This window comes from Loxodonta africana, chromosome 22 (assembly GCF_030014295.1).
Source record: "Loxodonta africana isolate mLoxAfr1 chromosome 22, mLoxAfr1.hap2, whole genome shotgun sequence".
Classification (NCBI taxonomy): Eukaryota; Metazoa; Chordata; class Mammalia; order Proboscidea; family Elephantidae; genus Loxodonta; species Loxodonta africana.
This window is the reverse complement of record NC_087363.1, coordinates 7,640,521-7,663,310: the sequence shown is the minus strand read 5'-3', so window position 1 is coordinate 7,663,310 and position 22,790 is coordinate 7,640,521. Positions and strand designations below refer to the sequence as shown.

At 45.6% G+C, this 22,790-nt stretch overlaps 1 protein-coding gene across 4 annotated transcripts in view; it reads right to left on the bottom strand.

Annotated features, from left to right (window-relative positions):
• PRICKLE2 (prickle planar cell polarity protein 2) overlaps positions 1-22,790 on the bottom strand; it is a 419,325-nt gene that overhangs the window by 148,164 nt on the left and 248,371 nt on the right. The window contains exon 1 of one of the 4 annotated variants that reach the window (XM_010589694.3): positions 1,905-2,436. The exons of 2 other annotated variants lie outside the window; for them this stretch is intronic. The gene's annotated coding sequence lies outside the window, so the exon portion shown is untranslated. Of the gene's footprint in view, positions 1-1,904; positions 2,437-22,790 lie in introns of those variants that run through there. One more of the 4 variants, XM_010589695.3, reaches the window with a different exon arrangement.

The window sequence follows — 22,790 nt, the reverse complement described above, 5'->3', positions numbered from 1 at the left end:
TTAGTTCTGCAGAACACAGCTGCCCCAGATAATATGTTTTATCCTGTTGACTCGACCCATAGGGTGAAAAGTTCCTTTGCCTGGGAATGGACTTGGACATCACAGTGATTGCAGACAGCACCTTTTCCACTAGCAAAGCCTCTCGGCAAACCAACGGATGTGAACACATTTCCTTTCCAATGTATGGCGTTGCTTTTAGCAATGAGTATAATGATACAAAGGTAACAACAACAACCGTGATAATAGCTAACGTTTACCAAGCATTTACCATGTGGCCAGGCACCGTGCTAAATGCTTTTCCTATGTCGTCTCATCAGATCCTCACATCTAGCCCGCCCATAGGGCTCTACTGCTGTCCCCGTTTTACAGACAAGGAATCAATGCCCAGACAGGTACTTCTGAGTATCCTCAGCTCTTTCTGAATCTAGAGTCCAAGCCATGGTAAACATCATCCTGTCTAACCTCTAAGTTCCCTTCCCATTCCCTAAGCTTCCTGTATTTCTATTTCTTCCCCCATGGCATGGGTGCACCTTTGCAAACCTGCCATTTCAGATGACACTATTTCATTCTTCCTGGCTGCCCCAGGACTGCTGGCACAGACGGCAGTGACCTATGGAGCCAGTATGTTTTAATTGTCACACTGAAAAAGAATTCCTGAGGGGAAAGAACATTTGATGGAAAGGCAAAACCTTCACAAGCACTCGAGGAGGCACAGAAATCCAAATTTCCAAAACATGGCAATTCTGCCAAGGCTGGGACTTACTCTGGAGCCTGGGAGACACTCATCCTGACCCATCTGTGAAAGCCATCAGTAGCCAGTAAGCCTCCTGGGGAGCTCGGTTAGAGCAGGCAATTTGGCCTCCAGCAAGGAGGCGAGGATGCTTCGTTTAAGCCTCACTGAGATGGTTTAAAGCACTTTCCGAGAAGAGATGTTCACGCAAAGCCAATGGCAGCCGTGCAAGCCTCTGATGGATCCTCGGCAGTCTCGGTATGCCCACTCGAGGCACACTGGAGCCCTCCCGACCGCAGCTACGGAAGCTCTGACACTGTAAGCAGAACTCGCTCACCAGGGAAATCACCTGTGTGCCTAAGACATAGAAGAGCCACGCTCAGACCAGCCGACGGCATTGCGTCAGGTACAGACCACTTACCCCAGGGTGACGTGGCCCAGGCTGGATTAGTTACGGTTCATAAAGGTCTCTCTGGACCCCATCATAGTCCAAGACCATAGAACAAAGAATAAGGGATTAAAAATCTGTATTCCATCAAGAACGCCAGAGCAGATTAGCAGTGCTATGACTGGCTTTTGGTAAACCAAGAGCAAGGAGAACTAACTAGGATCGCTCCTGCAAGAAACCCAGTTTGAAGAACAAATGGAGTCCTATGTTTCACGCAGGCTGTGTAGTCATATTCTGGAGCTCTGACACCATTTCTAATCTGAAAGCGGTGGCTAAAATTAAACCTAAATAACTCGAGCGCCATTTCTCTACCTGGAAGTCCCAGCCAAGCCCTCACTCCTTAGAGCCCCTAACGGTTTCTGACATCCTGGGCTAAACCGACTCCACTGTGTGTGAACACTGCCAGGTGTGGGGCTTTTTAACCCTCTCCCCCACTTCCCCCCCCCCCCCGCCAGAGAGCTGCATGTCTAAGTGTTCTTTTAGAGAAACACTGCATCTTAAGCACTGACGAAGCATTTCTCCAGGACTCCATACAGCCGTAACACAGGTCACTGCAACTGAGCTTCCTGACACGAGACGGAAAGGCAAAAGGTTGCCAGAAGGCCACCGACAATACCACCTCGTCCTAGGAACACAGCCCCGAGGTCCTCCTCAAATGTGTTTTCATCCTTACTAGAAAATATGCTCTGGTTTCAATTTGTGAATCAGAGCAAATTTCTTACCTACCTCTAGGGAGGAGAAACACTGTCTCGGAGGAAGCTTCTGCCAGACCCATGAGCTTGTCAATTGCCCCAGTTCACTTTCTCCCCGGGACTGGCTCTTAAGAACACAAATGGGGCTGCTGGCAGCCAAAGCATCTTCTTGTCAAAACCCTTCTCAAAATCCAGACCCTTCCTGAAGTGGCCAGCGGCCTCCCGCCTCAGCTGCTCTGTGCTCACTCATGGAGAACAGCGTTGCTGGCTCAAGACCCGGCTGGGGACCCACTAAGCTGATGGAAGTGTGACTTCTACCTTCCTCTGGATCCGCCTTCAAGCTCCGATCGCCTTCCTGAGAACCCGGCTTCGTGTTAGCTCCCCTTCCTCAAGACCATCCGAAGGAAGTCACAGACCCCAGCCTCACTTGGCGTCACCAACTGATCCTGAGCCAGAGCCCCGGCGACCAGTCAGCTGCTTGCCAGGCCCAAGACGCTGAACCAGGAAATGAGCAGCTCGCCAAAAAATAATAATAGTCGTCGGCGGAGCTGCTAGCGGAGCCCGGAGCCGAGTCGCTGTTGCAAAGCTCGCATCCTCTGCATGCTAATGAAGTGTGATGTCAGCAAGTCGTCACGGACAGCCCTGTCCCTTCTGCCCAGCGTGGAGGTTTATTTACATGTAAATTAGCCTTAACCTTCCATATCAGTAATCCCTAAACCCTGGAGAGGGGGAAGGAAGCCTTTAGGGGACACAAAGGCCCCAGCTATGCAGCCCCCAGACAAGTACAAAAAATTGTAGAGCATAAGAGAGGCTTTTCAAAGGCACGCCTAGTTTTTTAAGGGCTGGGCGTCTACGTGCCAAGATGCAACCTGGGCACTGCTATCAACCTGCTAACCTGTTTCAGATTAAACACTTGCCGGCCGCCACACCGACGCAGGAGCAGAATCAGAGCTCTCTTTCCGCTCTCTCCTCTGGAAAAGCTGTGGCACGCCTCCAAATGCCTCTACTTGGTTTTTCGTTCTGTTCTCTGCAACTGTCATTTCAGCACATTGGCTGTTTGCTGGCCTGAGACTACATCACGTTTGAGTTTTTGTGCAGCCCCTGAAAGTTCCTGCTTTCCTCACATGCTTGGGTTACGACTTATCCCCCCCGCCCGCCCCGACCCGTCCCTTTCCCCAGCTCCAAGTGAGCAGGGAACCTTACAAGGGACCAGCCTGCCCAGGGGCACCTGAGGAACCTCAAATCCTCAGACAGCATTGCTTCACCTAATTTCACAAATTAGGAAAGTGAGGTTTTGACGTTATTCCCCACCCCCGCCCCAAAGTCACACTGAGAATTTCAGCAAAGGAAGAGCCAGAACCCACATTTCCTGGACCTCAGGCTTGATGTTCTCTTAAATACCTTTGAGCCTCCAACCTCCAATTCTCTGTACCATAAAGAGGCCTATCAGAGCAATCACAAAGAAGAACTCTAGCAAATCAGGCAGTCCTGGGTTCCAGTTCTGGGTTCAAATCCCGGCTCTGCTTCCTGCTAGTAATCTGACCTTGGAGTCTTCAACGTTTTCATCTGTACCACTCACTCACTCAGAAACCATTTACCGAGCAGGTATTTTGTGCCACACACTGTCCTAGAGACTGGGGAGGGAACGATCTCTGCCCTCACAGAGCTTATGGTTCACTGCAATCATAGAAGGCACAAATACCTAATGAACTCAGCTGAGGATTAACCCAAAGTCAGATACGCCATAAGTAACAGCCACTTCTATTTCGGATGAAATCGGAAAAACGCACACAGGCTTTCCTCCTACCAGGATGGCTGCTGTCCCCTATTTCTATGGTCATCTTTTGTTTTTCAAAATCAAATGTTCTTTCAAAGCTGCTTGCAGTGTCCTGGGCCAGGTGAAAGACAAGCACAAGCAGAGCCGATATTCTGAACTCTGTGCCTGTGACAAGTGTTGCAGGTGACTGTGGAGGGAAAAGAGGCCGGGGAGGGGTCTATTCCATCACGCACAGAGGTGTCCCCACGACAAAGCAGCCAGCACGGCTCCTGGCCACATTCCCTTGCCTGGAGAACCCACTCTGATGAGCTCTGCCCTTCCAGCCAGCGTTCCTGGGGCTTCAGATGAACTCCTCTGTTGGACGTGGGAAGTTAAATGACGTCTTTGTTATATGTAATTGTATTAATAATGCTTAATAACTTCTTTCAGAATGCCTCTCTCTGGTTCACAGAGACCTTTCATGGTGAGAACCATGGGACCTGGAATAACTTTTCATGAATAGAAACCCAGTACAAAAGAATGAGTAACATTCTGCTTTAGGTCTACGTTTCACATAACCCAGAACTCCTGGGGATGCGGATGGTCCCCCAGATCTGTAAATCCTTCAAAGTTTATTAAAAATGTAACGGTTTGGGGCCACCAACAGTCAAGTGGAAGCAGTGATATTCTACCCTGGTACGGCTATCAACAAGTCACTTAACATCCTATGCCCGAGTTTCCCCATCCAAAGATGAGTGCATTAATCTCTGATCTATTTATTAGGGAATTATCATTTGAGAATTATGAGAAGGAGTTCATAAGTGATGGACAACGAAGAGAAAAGCTGGACTATAGAAAGTGAAAAGAGATTAACTTAAATCTGGAGTAGATTTAGCACATGGCTACCAATTTCATAAGGGTTAGCAATACCACATGGGGTCTGGAATGGACTGCCTAGGTTTAAACCCTGGCTCCGATGCCTGCTAGCTCTGTGATTTGGGGACTGAGGTCCTCATCTGTAACATGGGGATATATAACACAGTGCTTACCCTCACTGGGCTGCTGTGAGGATAACTGAGAATTAATGTGGAACACTTTGCATCATGCCTAGCACATAGCAAGTACACAATAAACATTAGCTATTGGTAGTGGAAGTAATGACACAACTTCCACAGTTAACTTTGGTACTAACTAGTAAACTGACCAGTTAGTGTTCAAAACGCAGGAGGAAAGGGCTAAGTGGAAGACTGCAAAATCATCCCCACTCTTAGGGCACAGCTCCAAGTTCATTAACGTGGGTGAGCCACTGACATGCTCTTCTCTACAAGATACAATGCAAATACTGCTCAGTGGCTGTGAAAATGGTGAGAAAGTGGTGGTTCAGTAGTAGGACTCTCGGCTTCCACACAGGAGACCCAGGTTCAACGCCTGGCCGGTGCATCTCCTGGGCAGCCACCACCCATCTGTCAGTGGAGGCCTGCATGCTTCTATGATGCTGAAGAGGTCTCAGTGGAGCTTCCAGACTAGACAGGCTAGGAAGAAAGGCCTAGGAATCTACTTCTGAAAATCAGCCGATGAAAACCCTGTGGATCGCAAAGGTCAGATCCCGTTGTGCACGGGGTTGTCATGAGTCGGGGACCAAGCCGCCAGTAGCTAACAACAACAACAATGAAACTAGAGAAGAAAGCAGTAAAAACAAAGCTGTACAATAGGCAAGACAACTACTGTGATGACTGGATGTTTCATCCCTTCATTCCTGTGTTCATTCGCTCATTAAATGAGCACCTACTATTTGCCAGATACTGTGTTAGGCCTTAAGAGCTCAGCTGCTAACCAAAAGGTCAGCAGTTTGAATCCACCAACTGCTCCTCGGAGACACTATGGGCAGTTTTACTCTGTCCTTTAGGGTTGCTATGAGTTGGAACCGACTTGACAGCAAAGGGTTTGGTTTGTTTGGTTTTGTGTCAGGCTTCAGGGACATCAAGGTCATGAAGATAAACATGGGCCCTGCCTTAAGGGAGCTCAGAAGTAAGAGGGGAAGACAGACAATTAGGGAAGCAATTAGAGGGGAATGTGATGCGTGTTATGATCAGGCGTGTGCAGAGGCCCCGAAGGTCTAATTGCAGTCAGGAGGAGGATGGCAGAAAGCACATCCCCTGAGTCCCCCAAGTGCATGTGCCTTGTGAGCACACTCAGTGACAAGGAAGCTGGAGAGCCAATGCGTCCCCCATGCACAGATTATTCAGATTAAAAAAAATCCAGATATCAATAATTTTTTGCGACAATTATTTTCATCCTGGAGACTCTTCTATTCAGGACTTTTGGAAAATATACTTGCTAGGTATCAAACAATGAAAGGTGACTTTGGAAGTTTCCAAGAAGTGGGAAATAGGGACAAAATTCACATTGTGTTCACTAAAACTGGCAAGGCATACATGACACTCAGTCAAGTACTTTTGGGGGATCTGTGAGATGTAGGGAACCCTTGTGGGGATACTCTTAACCACTGTACCACCAGGGCTCCCCTGGGATAGATATCACAGCAGGACGCAAATGCTGACCTCTAGAACCTTCCATGTGACTGGGATGATAAGACATTAACATAAATGACTACAGCTGCATACTGTATTTAGGAAAATTGATAAGGGCAAGACTGATTGTGGCTGAGATGATTCCAAATCAGGAAAAGTGTGACTTGAATCAGGGCTCATTTTAGTAGTTAGAGAGGGGGCTCCAGGCAGGAGGAAGAGCCCAAACATGACAGAAAAGTTTAGCACAAATGCAGAATAAAAGACGGTCTGTACTGGCACGAGACCGTGAGCAGCACCAAGCTGATGCCGGCAGGTATTGACAAAGAGGCTGCGACACACAGGCTGGAAAATCAGATCATCCTTCCATTGTATGAAGCATTAGTCAGAATCTTATTAGAGGATTATGGGGAAAGGTTAAGCAAATCGCTGCTGGTTAGCTCACAGAGAGAAGGGTAAGTGACGACAAGGACTGTGGCCTCCAAGATGAAGGGCTTTAATGCACAAGGGGTGATAAAAATTTTTTTTTTTTTTAAATCTCCATTTCCAAAGGTAGAAAATAAGATGGAACAGATGTCAAATGAACTAAGGAAAGATTTCACATGGACCTAAGGGATACTTCTGACTACTGAGATGATCAAAGCTGGCATGCGTCACTCAGAGAAATGCTAGCACCTTGTCTTTGGAGGACTAAAAAAACGTTAAGGCCAGCACCGGTCCTAGGCAGTCTAGGCAAGCACCTTCTGACCCGGCTATTGTGAAATCCCAACTGCTAGAACATCACCAAAGTTACAAACCATTCACATAACGAAGCTCATTTAATTTTACTTTATTCAAAAAAGAAGAAAGAAAAAAGTGTCTTCATGCGTGCCTGTGTGCATGCGCATGCGTGTGTATCTGTGTAGTTATAAATAATCCATTCAAGAGTGGCTCCCTGATATTCAGATTTCTAAGTCCAGTAAATTTTTTAAAACTGCAGGTGAGGAGGCTGAGAAGGAATTGTCATGTTAGTTGGGATAGGTTAGGCTATGCTGCAGAGACTAACACCCCAGACACGTCAGTGGGTTCTCGCTCAGCAAAGTCTGCTTGTGATCCAGCGGCTCCCAGACACCTCTGTTCCAGGCAGTGACTCAGCAATCTAGTCTGTTTCCTTCCTTGTCTCAGTGATCTCAGGGCATCATTTCCAGTCACAGCAATACAAGAAAAGATAAGTGGAGAGGCTTTACGCGCTTCATCTTGGAGATGAATGGCGTTACTCCTACTGATCAAACTAGTCTCCGCACCTTCCCTGACTACAAGGTAGCTGGGAAGTGTATACCCAAGAAGAAGAGGAAAAACAGATCATGGGGAAGGCCAGTGACATCTATCACAGTTGCCAGTTCTTATTTTTTGTCATGTAAAGACATTTTAAAAAGCACAATCTACTAAACCTACATCGTAAAATGAAGGGGTATTTAAATTAAAAACAAAGATCATTGTCCTAAATGAATACTAGAGATCAAAGTGGCATCCATTTCACCCCTGAAGGGAAGCAGCAGAGAAAACTTTCTGGATTTTTATTAACTCTGAAGCAACAACATTCAATCCAGCAACCATACAAAAAATAAACGTTTGAAATATATGAAGCTTCTATAGTGCAAAGATGCAAAAAGTATTCATAAAGGTAGGAACACACTTCATAAAAAAGAAATGCTCAAGGAAGATACTTCTCAATACTTACTAAATACTGTTCAAAGTCAGATTTATAATCTGCCTTCCACAGCAGGCAGGGGTTGTAATAGAAAGTACAGGACAGAAAGACCTGAACTGCAATCTGGGTTCTACCACCTCTTGACTACACGACCTTGGTAAGGACAGCCACTGATTTTCTCTAAGCCTCAGTTTCTCCATCTATAAAATGGGGACTTCCATCTACCGAAGATTTGGGGAAGATTAGATGAGGTACGTCTCCCATACTTTGGACATGTTTTCAGGAGGGATCAGCCCCTGGAAAAGGACATCATGCTTGGTAAAGGAGAGGGTCAGTGAAAGACGAAGACCCTCGATGAGATGGATTGACACAGTCGCTGCAACAATGGGCTCAAGCATAATAACATTTGTGAGGATGGTGCAGGACCGGGCAGTGTTTTGTTCTGTTGTACACAGAGTTGTTACAAGTTGGAACCAACTCAACGGCACCCGACAACAACAGATGAGGTAAAGTATACACAGTGCCTTGTGGAGGAGCTAGCATACGCTATTGTTGTTGGGTGCCGTTGAATTGATTTTTGACTCACTGTGACCCCATGTGACAGAAGGGAACTGCCCCCAAAGGGTCTTCTAGGCTGTGATTTTTATGGGAGTAGATGGGCAGTCTTTCTCCCGTGGAGGTGCTGGGTGGATTTGAACTGCCAACCTTTTGGTTAGCAACCAAGTGCTTAACCATTGGCTACCAGGGCTCCTTTGACTTAGCATATGGGAGGTGTTAATATCAGTTCCCACTTGGTTTTCAAAGAGAAGAGCAAGAAGGAGAGCTACAGCCATATAAGATAAAATTGTTCATTATGAATATAATGATAACCCTTCAGCAAATTTTGAAAGCCTTTCTTGTCCATTTGTGTAAGATTCTGTATCATAAATACTTGTAGACCATAAACATTTCTCTCTTGTGAAAAATAATCTGCCATCCTTTAAATTTAGAAAGGGGATCTTTGTTTCCATTTTCCCCATCATCTTTGAAATCTTCTACATCTCATGCATTTTAATCATTCCTGGTCCCAATAATCTAGTGCACCAATTTTTACAGCCTTTTATCCCTGTTTAGTTACATTAAATAGGGACAAGCTAGAGAGTACAAATCAAAGTAAAAGACTGCTGAAGATTTTGCAGAGACTCTGAAACTTGCTCTTGAATGTCGAATAGCTAAAGCAAAAGGGAGAAATGATGAAGTCAAAGAACTGAACAGAAGATTTCAAAGGGTGGCTTGAGAACACAAAGTATAATAATGACATGTGCAGAGAGCTCAAGATAGAAAACCAAAAATGAAGAATAAGCTCTGCATTTCTCAAGCTTAAAGGAGTGAAGAAAAAATATAAGCCTTGAGTTGCAATAGTGAAGGATTCTATGGGGAAAATATTAAATAATGCAGGAAGCATCAAAAGAAGATGGAAGGAAAACAAAGAGTCATTATACCAAAAAGAATTGGTCGAGGTTCAACCATTTCGAAAGGTGGCATACGATCAGAAACCGATGGTGCTGAAGGAAGAAGTCCAAGCTGCTCTGAAGGCATTGGTGAAAAACAAGGCTCCAGGAATTGATGGAATATCAACTGAGATGGTTCAACAAACAGATGCAGCCTGGAGGTGCTCACTCGTCTATGCCAAGAAATTTGGAAAACAGCTTCCTGGCCAGCTCACTGGAAGAGATCCATATTTATGCCTATTCCCAAGAAAAGTGATGCAACCGAATGTGAAAATTATCGAACAATATCATTAATATCACGCGTAAGTAAAATTTTGCTGAAGATCATTCAAAAGCAGCTGCAGCAGTATATCGACAGGGAACTGCCAGAAGCTCAGGGCAGTTTCAGAAGAGGACACGGAACCAGGGACATCATTGCCGATGTCGGATGGATCCTGGCTGAAAGCAGAGAACACCAGAAGGATGTTTACCTGTGTTTTATTGACTACGCAAAGGCATTCGACTGTGTGGATCGTAACAAACTATGGATAACACTGCGAAGAATGGGAATTCCAGGACACTCAATTGTGCTCGTGAGGAACCTGTACACAGATGAAGAGGCAGTTGTTTGGACAGAACAAGGGGATGCTGATTGGTTTGAAGTCAGGAAAGGTGTGCATCAGCATTGTACCCTTTCACGATACCTATTCAATCTCTATATTGAGCAAATAATCTGAGAAGCTGGACTGTTTTAAGAAGAATGGGGCGTTAGAATTGGAAGAAGACTCATTAACAACCTGCGTTATGCAGATGACACAACTTTCCTTGCTGAAAGTGAAGAGGACTTGAAGCACTTACTAATGAAGATCAGAGACCACAGCCTTCAGTATGGATTACACCTCAACATAAAGAAAACAAAAATCCTCATAACTGGACCAATAAGCAACATCATGATAAACGGAGAAAAGACAGAAGTTGTCGAGGATTTCACTTTACTTGGATCCACAATGAACATCCATAGAAGCAGCAGTCTAGAAATTAAAAGACACACTGTGTCAGGTGAATCTGCTGTAAAAGACCTCTTTAAAGGGCTGAAAAGCAAAGATATCACCTTGAAGACTAAGGTGCACCTGACCCAAGCCATGGTGTTTTCAATCACATCATATGGATGTGAAAGTTGGACGACGAATCAGGAAGACCAAAGAATTGACACCTTTGAATTGCGGTGCTGGCGAAGAATACTGAATATACCATGAACTGCCAAAAGAACAAACAAATTTGTCTTGGAAGATGTACAACCAGAATGCTCCTTAGAAGCAAGGATGGTGAGACTGTGTCTTACATACATTGGACATGTTATCAGGAGGGATCAGTCCCTGGAGAAGGACATCATGCTTGGTAAAAGTAGAGGGTCAGCGAGGAAGAGGAAGAACCTCAATGAGATGGATTGACACAGTGGCTGCAACAATGGGCTCAAGCATAACAACGATTGTGAGCATGGCGCAGGACTGGGCAGTGTTCTGTTCTTTTGTACATAGGTCGCTATGAGCCGGAACTGACTCAATGGCACCTAACAACAACTACTAAGATTTTGCGCCCCATCAGAAGATTAAAGATTGCATCCATGATTTAAACTCGCTTACCATTGAACACTTCCATGAATATACAGTTACACTGACATGATGTGGTAGCAAACATCAGTTTTAGCTTAGAAACAGAAAGCTGCATTTGTTATTACGGCAGCTTTGCGAAACTGCTAATTTTCAATGAAGAGCTGAGCAGAAGTCTGATTTTTCTCTAGTTGCTACTGGGAAGACAGCAAGTAATATACAGGGATGCTACGGCCCCCCAGCTGTTCCTCAGTGCAGGCACGCGGGCTCCTACATGCTCGTCTTGGTACAGATATTGGCAAAATGGAAGACATCCTGAAAAAGACGGAAAAACTCTGCCTCATGACGTAGCAAACTGGCAGCAGAGACCTGGCCTGGGAAAATCATCCTGGAAGACAAAATGTCACAGATGTACCAAGTGACTCATTGTTTTTCTCAAAGAATGGGAAGAACTTATGGGCCAGGTGCTTTGCGTACTTTATTTCATTTAGTCCTCACCATAATCCTAAAGTGTAGCTTAATTATCCCCCATTGCATGCAGACGCGAGTCCCTGAACAGTATGAATGATTAACACACTCAGCTGCTAACCAAAAAGTTGGCAGCCTTAGTCCACTCGGGGGCGCCTCGGAAGAAGGCCTGTCAATCTAAAAAAAAAATTACTTATGAAAAATCTGTTACTGAAAACCCTATGGAGCACAGGTCTACCCTGACACATACAGGATCGCCATATGTAAGTCGGAATTGACTCAACAGCAACGCATTTTGTTTGTTTTGTTTTTCAGTGTACAGATGATGACGTTAAAATTCAAAGAGGATGAGGGAATGATGCACAGACAGATGGCTAGTGAGCAGAGGCGCTGAGGTTTGGGTCTGACAACAAAGCCCTATGTCTTCTTCTTTCTTAGAGCTTCTCAACCATCAACCATCCTCTCAGAAACCGGTGTGTCCCAATCAGGGTGTGATGTGTTGGAGGAACTGATGATTAAAAACAAAGAGAAAAATACAGAAGGTTCCCCAGCCCTGCAGATTGATTCCTTTGTACAAAACTCACACTACTGCTCTCAGCAGTATGCCTTTTTCTTTAGAACCATCTACGCTCAGAGTTCTGCATTCTTGGTTGGTGATTATGATCCTAGGTTAATGTATTGATTACTTGGCTAACAGCTCTCTCCATCTAAACTGTATGCTCTCTGTGGGCAGGGATCTTTTTTTTTTTTTGCTCACCTTTTTCTTCCGAGCACTTAGCATAGTGCCTGGGGGCCTCGCACCTAATAAATATTTGTTGAATGAGTAAAAAATTCACAATTTTTTTTTTTTTTTGTCTAGGAATCAGAGGGAATTCAGGATTATTTCTGCAAGAACATCTTCCTGCTCATCTGCGCTCGAACATCCTTTGTGAATGGAGAAGAGAAGAACGGAGTTAACCACTCTGAAGCATTTTCTTAAAATTGGCTTCAAGGAAGCCATAATTTCCTTGTTCCCCTCCTACCATCTGGCTGCTCCTCTTCAGTCTCTTTTGCAGGTAGGAGGCAAGAGCTGATCATGGCCTCACGTCTCTGATACCTAAACTTAGAGGTGGCCCCTCAGTGCGGGGACCTCCACTCTTCTGTACCCGTGTTCATGCCTTTGATCTAGTCTGGGGTCTTAAATAAGGTTCCCAGGTGGTGAAAACTGTTTGCACTCAACTATTAACCTACAGGGTTGGCAGTTAAAATCCACCTAGCAGCACCACAGAAGAAAGGCCTGGCAATCCGTTTCCATGAAGAATACAGTCAAGAAAACCCTATGGAGCAGTCCTACTCTGTAACACGTGGTGTCACCAAGAGTCAGAATTGACTTGCTGGCAATGGGTAGGGACTTGAATATCACCTCTACATTGATGACTCCAAGAAGGTCATATGTCATGAACTCAGGGCTTACATATCCACTTGCCTTGAACTCAGGGCCTATATATCCACCTGTCTACACCACATCTACCCCTGGATGTCTAAAAGGCTTCTCAAACCTAACAAGTTCAGAACTCAGGCCTTCATGTTCCACCCTTACACCACCCACCCACCCAAATCTGCTCTTCCTGCAGTCTTCCTTCTTTCAGTGAATGGCAACTCCATCCTTCCAGTGGTTAAGAAGAAACACTGTAGAGTCATACTTGACACTTCCTCTCACCCTCAACCTCTAATCCAGGAGTCAGCACACTATGTCCCACGGACCAAATCTGATCTGGTTGTTTTTGCAAATACGGTCTTGCTGGAACACAACCATGCCCGTCCGTTCACGTATTTACGGCAGCATCTGTGCTGCAACAGCAGAGTTGAACGGCTGCAGGAGAGACTGTCAGGCCTGCAAAGTCTAACATATTTAGCCTTTTACACTACACGTTTTCCAATTCCTGACTAATTCTGTTTGCTTTTCCATCAAAGCATATGAAGAATACAACATCTACTCACCACCTCCACTGCTACCACCTTGGTCCAAGTCACCGTCACTTCTTACCTTAGCAGAGGTGGCCTAAGCTGCCATTCCCTCTCACCTGGGAGGAGGTGGTCCTAGCCACCTTCATCTCTCTCCTGGATGGAGGTCGAGACCACCATCAAGTCTTGCCTCCTACCTGGTACCCTTGCTTCTACCTTTTCCCTCCTTCAGGCTCTTCATGAAACTGCGCTGTAGGAATTCTGTTAAAACATTACAGCTATCATGCCTCTGCTCAAAACCCACTGGTGCTCCTCATCTCTCATAGTAAGGCAATTGAGACCCAGGCTTCATCAATTCCTCGCCGTTACCGGCTACGCTCTCCACTCTGCTGAGATCACTTCACACACTGCGGTCCCTCACTGATACTTGAGCACATCAGGCATGTACCTACTGCTAGGTCTCTGCACTTGCTCTTCCCTCTGAAATGTTCAGCTAAAGACAGTAGCAGGCTCACTCTCTCACCTCCTCTATTGCCCAATCTTTTCCATATTTTACTTTTCTCCTTGGCACTTACATAATGGGATCACACAATACGTGATCTTTTGCAGCTCGTTTCTCTCACTTAGTGTAATGTCTACACAGCTCATCCACATTGTAGCTTGTATCAGATCTCCTTTTCATTTTATTGTTGAACAACATCCCATCGCATAGATATGCATTTTATTCATCCAATCATCAGCAGTTGATGGGTATTTCCACTTTTTGACTATTGTCAATAAGCTGCTATGAACATTTGTGTACAATTTTTTGTGTGGACATATGTTTTCACTTTTCTTGTGTACATTCTCCCTAGGAGTGGCATTACTAGATTACGTGTTAACTCTACGTTTAATGTTTTAGGGAACTACCAAGCTGTTTTCCAAAGTGGCCGTACCATTTTACATTCCCATCAGCAATGCCTTCTTGCCAACACTTGTTATCATCTGTTTTTTGTGTTTTTGATTTTTTGAAAATTATTACAGCCATTTTAGTGGGTGTGAAATGATATCATGGTTTTAATTTGCATTTCCCTAATGACTAATGATGTTGAGCATCTTTTTTATTATCTTATTGTACATTTGTATACCTTCTTTGAGGAAATGTATATTCAAATACTTTGCCCATTTTTTAACTGGACGTTTAACTTTTTATTATTGTGTTATAAAAATTCTTTATATATTCTGGATAAATGCCTCTTATCGGATATATGATTTGCAAATATTTTCTCTCATTTTGTAGGTGTCTTTACACTTTCTTATAGTCTCCTTTGAAAAGTAATTTTGTTTTTACTTTGACAGAGTACAATTTATCTATTTTTTCTTTTCTTTTTATCCCTTGTGCTTCAGTCCTACTTCAGAGCATCTGTCTAGGACTCTTTGCTAGGATGCAAAATCAGCTGTTAATTTTATTGGAGTTCCCATGTACAAGATTAGTTGTTTTGCTGCTTTCAAGATTTTCTTTGACTTTCAACATTCTGCATATGATGTATCTGAGTGTGAAGCTCTTTGAGTTTACCTACGTGAGGTTCACTGTGGATATATACATTAATTTTTTAAATCAAATTTGGGAAGTTTTCAGCCACTATTTCTTCAAGTATTTTTTTCTGCTCCTGTCTCTCTTTCCTCTCCTGCTCCTCCCATTATGCATATGTTGGTGCACTTAATGGTGTGTCACATTTCCAGAGACTCTCTTCATTTTTTTTCCGTTCTTCTTTCTCTCTGTTCTTTAGGTGGAATAATCTTTATGGGTCTATCTTCAAGTTTGCTGATGCTTTCTTCTTCCACCTTAAGTCTGCTATGGAGCCCCTCTAGTGAATTTTTCATTTCAATTATTAGACTTTTCCACTCTAAAATTTCCATTTTTATAATTCTTTTAAAATAATTTCTCTTTATTGATATTCTCTATTAGTGATATTGTCTTTTAAAATTCTTTAGACAAAGTTTCCTGTAGTTCTTTGAACACATTTATAATAGCCACTCTGAAGTCTTTGCCTGCCTAATGTGATATCTGGGCCCCCTCACAGGCACTTTTTTTCTACTTTTTTCTTCCTTTGTATACCAAACCCAATCCCATTGCCATCCAGTTGATTCTGACTCAGAGCAACCACTTTTCTGTTTCTTTGCATGTCTCACAATATTTTGTTAAGAACTGGACATTTCAGATAACTGGATAATGACTTGCCCCTTCCCCTTTTCTGGGACTTCTTGTTGTCTGCTTGTTTTTTTGTTTAGCGACTGACTAGACAAGCTGGGTGAAATCTGTTTCCCCTACAGTGTGTAGCCTCTGATGCTGTTCCTCAGCCAGTATGAATACAATCTCCCTGAGCATCTGGGCTGGTCTGTATCTACTGGTATCATGCCCAATCATTAAAAAACAACAACAACAACAAACCTGTTGCCATCAAGTTGATTCCAATTCATAGTGACCCTATAGGACAGAGTAGAACTGCCCTGTGGAGTTTCCAAGGAGCACCTGGTGGATTTGAACTGCCAACCTTTTGGTTAGCAGCTGTAGCACTTAACCACTATGCCACCAGGGTTTCCCACGCAACCATTAGCCTCCACTATTTGCTAGACGATTGCTCTGTTGTTTTTGACAAGACACTGGGGCAGACATTGCTCCACAGTCTGATCTGATTAAAGTAGGGCTCTTTGGCAGGGTGTTGCAAGTCTTTGGGGCAGCCCCTCCCAGGGTGAAATCATAGCCCTAGACTGGGAGCTATGTGGAGAAGAAACCCCATCTCCTTAGCTGCACACTCCTGGAGTACAGCTTCCATCACATTGATTGTGAAGGTGATGGAGGTGAGGGGGGTGTGAGTGGATCATGGCTCAAATGCTACAGACTCCCACTACCCTTTCTAAGATGAATGCTAGGCTCCCACTACCCTGACTGAGATGAATGCTAGGCTCCCACTACCCTTACTGAGATGAATGCTAGGCTCCCACTACCCCTACTGAGATGAATGCTAGGCTCCCACTACCCTTACTGAGATGCACAGATTATCTTGAATAGATGTGTCTCCATTTGCTGCATGCCTTTAGGACTGTTTCCAGAGGCCTTAAATGTTTGTTGGTTTAAAACAGTTTTCAGCAGTCAAATGACTGTTTCAACGGGAAAAGTGCCTGCCCTGCTCCTCGCTGCCATTCGGGAAGCTGATGCCCAGCACTGAGCATCCTTAAACCACTCCACGTTTTATGTGTTTACACTGCTTGGTGGTCCATCTCCCTGGGGGACCCTAGAATGTAAGCTCCACAGGGGTTGGGATTTTTGACGTTTCACTCAGAACTCTATGTCCAGAGCTGGAGCAGTGGCTGGCACACAGTGGACCCTCAAGAAACATGGGTTCAAAGAAAGAGTAAAGGAATGGCTAGAGAAGTACCTATGACCCACGGCTTAGTGTATGTATGCCACAGCTGAAAGTAAACTGCTAGAGCTGATGATCTATTTACCATTGTGACCATTACAAATAACTGCAGTCCTTTATTTCTACACATTTTCTGCAATTTCCTCAGAAGCTGACCATAGTCCTGGGAGACTGTCACACTGTGAGTGTCATCAAGCATGTGATTGGAACAAGTACAGTTATAGCACACATAGCCCTCAACCCACTATGCTGACTTCCACATCTGTTCATTTTAACCTTAAATATCTTTACCATGTCTAAATGGCTTGCTGTAAAAGGCATTTAATTTATTTTGATCTGAAAGACAGCCCTGCTGCAATAGAACTAGCCCTGGAAATGGAATCAACAAGTCTGGGCTTGATCCTAGGCTCTGGCTCTGGCTGTCTGTGTGACACTGGGTAAGTTTCTTAACTTCTCTGTTCTTCAGAAGCCTCCTCTGAAAAAAATGTGAATAACGCTGATAACTGTAATATTTCTCCTTGTGATGAGTTCGAATAATCTTCATAAATCACAGTGTCTGACACCCCAGGAGTACTCAGTGTCTGTTATGATTATCTGTGAAATGGTAATCATAGCCCTGCCCTGCCATCACTTTGGGGTGTGTGTGCGTATGCGTGTGCGTGTGCGTCGGGGACGGGGAGGGTCTGTGTATCTAATGAGAGACTGGCTATGAAGGCTGATTGTCTGTGTGATATATCCTGCAAATCTTACCTTCTCCCAAATGCAGAGCTCAGCTCTCCTGTGCTGTTGGGCTTAGGAAAAGCCTTGTTTGTTTCTGCTCTGGCCCATTAGTCCTCACCTCCAGGCTGCGCTCTCAGGCCAACCCCCAGGCCAAATCGACCCTTCTCGAGAATGCTGGGAATTCTGCCATCTTGTCTCAGGGCAGGAAGTCCCTTGGAGAAGGCCAATGTTCTTGAAGATGGCCAAACTAGCAGGGTTCAAACTATAAAACAGGTATTAGAACTTGAAACTCCAGGCCAAAACATACAGCCATTGCCATGGAGTCAATTCTGACTCACAGCAACCCTAGAGGACAGGGTGGAACTGCCCCATCGGGTTTCCAAGGAGCAGCTGGTAGATTTGGACTGCCAACCTTTTGGTTAGCAGCCGTAACCCTTAACCAGTAGGAGGGGTTTAATTATGCACCATTTCGTGTTTCCGTTAGAGAAGTTGGTAGACCAGGCCTAACATGTAGCAGTCTGAACCACCAGGAGACCGAGTGTCTGGAGGAGGGAGGAAAGCTCCCCAATGCCAGGGCCCTGTGGATACAGGGGCGAGAGGGGGTCTCTAAGGGCAAATCCTGACTCTGCCCCTTATTACTAAAAAACCAAACCAAACCCAGTGCCGTCGAGTCAATTCCAACTCATAGTGACCCTGTAGGACAGAGTAGAACTGCCCCATAGAGTTTCCAAGGAGTGCCTGGAAAATTCGAACTGCTGACCCTTTGGTTAGCAGCCGTAGCACTTAACCACTATGCCACCAGGGTTTCCCCCTTATTACTAGCTGGGTGAATTGGGAGAAGCCACCTTTTTTCCCTGAGCTTCTCCGAACAGTCTCTGCCTAATGGATTTTTCTGGATTACCTGAGATACCAGAAAGAACCAGTTGCCGTTGAGTTGATCCCAACTCATGGCGACCCCACGTGTGTCAGAGTAGAACTGTGCTCCATAGGGTTTTCAATGGTTGGTTTTTCAGAAGTAGATTATCAGGCCTTTCTTCCAAAGCACGGCTAGGTAGACTTGAACCTCCAACCTTCTGGTTCTCAGCTGAGCGCATTGCCCATTTACACCACCCAGGGACTCCTCAGATGAGATGACGCATATAAAACTGCCAAGCACATAGCAGGTGCTCAATAAATGTTTAATGAGTCTGAGCACAAACATACCACCGACCTTGCTCTATTCAGTGAGGCATCTGAAAACCTCAGGTTTGAGCGGCTGTCAGCACATACCAGACAGTCCACCAAAGCCATGGCATTCCCCAGGTGGGGGCGTGGAGTCGCTGACAGCCAGGGCAGGTGCAGGCTGCCTCGTTCATTCTCCCAGCTCCCCGAGATACCACAGCATAGCCAGCAGGAGCCCTCCTGGTGTGTCCTCGGGGTCACCAGGGGACGGCCAGGTGGATGTCAGAGCAGGCCTGTGGTGAAGTGTTAACACCCTCCTCTGAGGGCCAGTGCACCTCAGCTCCACACACAGCGAGGCAGCAGCCTCTGACTCACGTCAGGAAAACATTACTCTTTCCTTAAATGGTACACACAGAGCCTGCGTGGGGTTGGGGAACTGGAGCTGGCAGAGTCTTCTCCGTGCAACTCATCGAAGCTGGGGCACTATGAAGGGAGGGTCATTAGGAACCCAGCCAGAAAGAAGGCTCACAGGGAGGATTCAGCTAGCTGGGGTGAGGGGAGCCACATACTGGCAACCAGAAACACAAAGAATGGAAGAAGATGGAGTCACTCAGCGCTCAGAGGAAAAAGGGATGCCTTTTGGATGGGCCTTTTGCAGAGCCAAATCAGGGCCAACAGGTGCTATCCACAGACACCCCAAAGGCCTATATTCTTTTGGGGACTTCTAGATAACTAAGATGAATGCTGTGTTGCTACCGGGGTGGTGCAAATGGTTTATGCTTGACTACTCACTGAAAGGTTGGTGGTTCGAATCTACCCAGAGGTGCCTCTGGAAACAGCCCTGCAGATCTGCTTCCGAAAGGTCACAGCCCACAAACCATATGGGGTCACCATGAGTCGGAATCAACTCCACGGCAGCTAACAGCACGACGAGATGACTGCTATCGGGAGCACCACCCGCAGGCACATAGGAAAAGGGATTTGTAAGGCAGACTCATGCGTGACGTTTACTACACACACAAAGTCCAATTTAACCCTCACAACAAGTCCTTAAGGTTAAGCCAATAGTTCCATTTCATAGATGAGGAAACTGAGGCTTGGAGATGTAAAAATAGCTATTAAGTGGAAGGACTCATCTCACTGCTGAGCCTACTTCCTTTTTCTTCTATTTACTGCTGTTCTTAAAATTTCCATTTATCATGTGGAATTTCTCCTTCCCATTCCATTCTAGGACTGGGTTGATCCTGAAATAAGGGGCACCTGGGAAGGCCAGCACACCACCAAGAGGTTGGCCAAGCCAAGAAAAAGGGCAGTTGAGAGAACAAGATACCACAGGATCCTTGAGTTTGTCAGTGAATAAAGTGTTGACCAGCTCCGGCCCCTCTTCACAGCATCTCCAACACTGGAAAGGAAGGCAATGGAAAATAACGAATACTTATATAACGCTAGAGCCTCTTTAAGGAGCCCTGGGGTGCAACAGTTACGAGCTTGGCTGCTAACCAAAAGGTTGGCAGTTTGAACTCACCCAGGGGTTCCATGGGACAAAGACCTGGCAATCTGCTCTTGTAAAGATTACAGTCAAGAAAACCCTCTGGAGCAGTTCTACTCTGTCATGTAGGGTCACTATAGCCACAGGACAGAGTAGAACTGCCCCATGCAGTTTCCAAGGAATGCCCGGTGGATTCGAACTGCCCATCTCTTGGTTAGCAGCCACAGCTCTTAAGCACTGCACCACCAGGGTTTCCAAGGAGTCCCCGGGTGGTGCAAACAGTTAACATGTTCACTGTTAACCAAAAGCCTGGAGGTTTGAGTCCACCCGGAGGCACCTTGGAAGAGAGACCACAGATCTACTTCCTAAAAATCAGCCACTGAAAACCCTATGGAGCACAGTTCTACCCTGACACGCGTGCAGGCACCATGAGTTGTAGTCGACCTGACAGCACCTGGTTTTTTAAGTACTTACCTACAGACACACACACATCTTAGCACCCACCAGCTTCAGAACTTTATATAATGTTGCCCTCCCCATCTCAGTTATCTCTGAAATGCCTTCTGCCACAACAGAATTCAGGGATGGGGGCTCCAGCCCTTGGTCTGTCCTGGATGCTGTAGCCTGAGCAAAACCGTGACCTTCTCAGCGGCTCCATTTCCTCTTGTGCTCAACCACAGTGATCCTCTTCTCTTTTGCTTCCCACCACGGGCGGCCGCGAGAGCAAGCCAGCAGCAGCCTGGGGAAGCTCTCTGCAAGAGCACAAAGGGCCTGTCAGCCACCCGAGTTATGCCCCCAGGGTTGGCCAAGGTGGGGGAAAGATTTTTCTCCAACACCAAATATCCAAATACTTTCTTAAATCAAAATGGGTAATAGTTCACTACATTGGTCATCTCATTAGCCACCTTACATCATACCAACGAGAGACCGTGGAAAGAAACCCCTCCACTATGTGACTTTGCTCAGATTAGCTGAAGGGCTGTTTGGAAATCTCTGAATGCCAGGTGTGACTTCTAACCATCTTTTCTCTCTTCTGCGAACAGCTTAAGGGATCAGAGGTCTTATCTGAAGCCTTCCATTTTCATTCCATTTTCTTCTCTCTCCTTCCCATCCCCACACTGACCCAAATAAATAAATAATGCCCATGTAATTTTTTTAAGGATAATGACCTTTCCTTAAAGAGAGAAAAGGTGGTATTTAATGCCCCCGTCTTAGCAGTCTACTGAAACCTCTGCATTTTAACATAATTTACATGAACCAAAGGCAGCATTTCCCATTTACACATTTTTCTTGGGGCCGTTCCATAAAGGAAATTCCTCCACCTAACCACCCCCCTCTTTCTTCAACTTGTACCCTCCTTCTTACCCTGTCCACCACAGAAGAGGTCTCTGGAGAGAAAACGCATAAATCTTCAGCTTATCTGGGTGATATGTTTCACAAAGACTCACAAAGATTCTTTGATTGGTTACACAAGTTAATTTTCCATTTACATTGTAGAACAACAATTTATTCTACAATAAAACCAGCGAAGCCTGAGAGGCCACTTCAGTGGGTGCCTTGGCCAGGGGCCAAGATTCCTGGATTCCCCTGTCCCTACACTCCCACAGACCTCCATTACTTTATGGCTGCTTCTCTTTGGGTGTATGTCACCTACTCCAGGTCCTGCATTTTGAGACACTGAGCACCAGTCTGTGAATGACAGTCTGTGGCCCCATCAGCATTAACAGGAGAGCTAAGAGCTGACCTGGCTGTGTGTAAGAGAAGCGGTCTGACTAAGACGTTCATAAAAGGAAAGGGAGGAAGCGATGGGAGACAGCTGTAACAATTACGGGAGCACCTAGTATGTTCCAGTCACCCCATGATAGGGAATGCTTGTTTCCACTTGGCAGATAAGAAATATGAAGCTTATGGGTTTAAACGATGGACCCAAAGAAGAACAGAGAGTGACAGAGTAGGGATTTGAAACTAGGTCTGTCTGTCTCATACTCCTTAGAAGCGAGGATGGTGAGACTGCAGCTGGCTTACTTTGGATACGTCACCAGGAAAAGACCAATCACTAGAAAAGGACATCGAGTTTGATAAAGAAGAGAGTCAGGGAAAACGAGGGACACCCTCAATGAGATGGACTGAGAGGATTGCCACAGCAATGGGTTCACACATATCAACGATCATGAAGATGGTGCAGGACCAGGCAATGCTTCCTTCTGTTAAACACAAGCTGGAGCCGACGTGACAGCAACTAACAACCACTCAGACCATCGCCTGTGGCTCTTAAACGTAGTGATGTCCTGAGAGGGGGTTGGACTGTGATGCCCGTGTGTACAAGCCTCTAAGAACAGAGCGGCCATCTCCGGCACAGCCTCTTTATTTCTCCTCTGTGGACAGAGGCGGGCAGGGAGTTTTAAGGACTCACTCATTTCCAGGCTGGGCCTAGAGCAGGGTTTCTCAGTACTAGTTACAATTTGCGTAGATAATTCCTTATTGTAGGGGGCTGTCCTGTGGACTGCAGGGTGTTTAGCAGCATCCTAGGCCTCCACCCATTAGGTGTCAGCAGCACCCCTCTCCCTAGCTGTGATAGTCAAAACGTCTCCAGACATTGCCAAATGTCCCCTGGGGCACAAAATCACCTCTAGCTGGGAGCCCACTTGTCTAGAGATACTTTAGAACCCACCTTGCCACAT